Here is a 1,933-nt window from a genome sequence, read left to right as displayed (position 1 = left end):
TGGGGAGAGACTGGTACACAGACTGCGTGGCAGATAGAGACTAGTCACGTGTTATTTATTGTTCACAATATTAAGAATGTAAAAATATTAAAAAATGCCCTTGAAAATGAATGTCTCAATTGCTTTGTTAAGCCTCTCAGAAGCCATTTGCAGTGGGACACGTGCAAGCTCACCACAGCCTGTGGCCACTATTTTATTACATCAGTGATACTTAGGGCCAGAGTCTAGTCCTATTAGACACCTAAGTGCAATTCTTTTACATCCTGCTCGAGTCCCAAAAAAATCCATTGATGCATTTACTTTTCTAACACATCATCATCTGACCCTTAAGACTGAATTACAAAAAGCAGCAAGGAGGAGAAAGACCCACCCACCTTTTGCATGAACCGTTTTTCAGAGACCCGGGCAGGGTAAAAGAGAGTTGCAAAATATCCCTAGACGGAACAGAATCTGGGTCTTAGCATATATTTAACATTTCTCCAAGGAAGGGTGGGATTTGAACTCTTGATGTGCAGACCACTGCTTCTGAAGTTAAAGGAACGGCTTTAGTTGCTATCACCAGTATTGAGCAGCTAACTCAATAGAAGGACACTTTGCTCATGTTACAGATGCTTTAACCTTCACAGGGCTTTGCAACTACCAGGCCTCTGAGACCTGGTTCCAAAGCACTAACTGGAAGGGGTTAGCATGCACCTGAACTCCCTGCTTTCTCCGAAGTCTAGCCCTCACCCCACACTGGAAGGGCAGGAGGCCCCACTAGGCTGTGCTAAGGCTGCATGAGTGGTATTTGGTGGCACTCTCATTTCCAGTCTGTTGCTCCCCTGGCTGAGGGGAATTCCAAGGATATCAAACAGGTAGCAGGCCCAGCTCCTATCAGGGATATGGGTATGTTTCCCATCGCTTAGTAGTAACCCTGCTGGCCAAGGCATAAGCTTCACTGTGTGGCTTCAAAGCCCTTCACAGGTGGAAGGATGGTTGCACAGGTTTCTTCTCTCAAGAGCAAGGGTTTAACTAATCCACTGGGGAGTTTGTACTATAAGCTCCTCTCTTGTGCTTGGACCATAGGACTTGTCTATGCAACCTGGCTGCCTTTCCTGGGGAGCAAACCCCACCCAGACATTTCCATTACACACACACATTGAACCCCAGAGAGGAGGAGCCTGGAAGTGGCAGCCAGGCATGTGCTTTAAGGCAAGCATAAAAGCTTTAAGCTGGCTGCATTGCTTCATTTTGGAGAGTTAGCATGCTCTGAGCAGGGGCAAGTGGGTGCAGCTATCTTCATACCAGCATACCCAGGCAAGCTGCAGAGGTGGTACAGACAAACCCATTGGGGATACAATGTTGTTATGGAGCTAGAAAGAGTACCATGGCCCTTTAAGTTCATGCTGTGACTTCTGCTTTTTAGCTGCTACAGCTATGACTCCGGCTATAAGTGTAGGCTTAGGCAGCTACAGGTGATGAACTCCCCAGGGCTGATCCTGGTGTCCTGTTCATTCCCCTGCCCCCAGATACATTTTTGGGTCCAGGATTGCACTTCTAGGACAAAGCCTCTGAGGGAGTGGGGTGCCATTCCACCGGCCCTGCTCCCCTCTGCCCACCCCCACAGTACACTGTGAGGCATGGGGATGTGCATACTTGGCTCCTATGGCTGGGCTGCCCCTGCTGTGGAAAAGACTCCAGGGTGGAAGGGGCCATACTGGAGCCCCCTTTAAGATGGCACCCAGGGCTGGTGTCTGGCTCGCCCTCCCCACTAATAATCCTACTGGGCTTGGGCCTGCTGCTGCTCTACAGCTTCCTTTACACACTTGCATTTCAGCATGGAAAATACAGCCCCATACCCTGGTTTTCTAATTCTTCCTCCAGCAGCAGCTTTCCAGCAGCCCTGTGGCCCTCAGCACAGCCATTGCAGGGGCTGTCTCTGGAGCTTGTACAG

The sequence above is a fragment of the Gavialis gangeticus genome, unplaced genomic scaffold, assembly GCF_001723915.1.
Source record: "Gavialis gangeticus isolate Ggan-Ray unplaced genomic scaffold, GavGan_comp1, whole genome shotgun sequence".
NCBI lineage: Eukaryota > Metazoa > Chordata > Crocodylia > Gavialidae > Gavialis > Gavialis gangeticus.
This window is presented reverse-complemented; position numbering follows the sequence as displayed.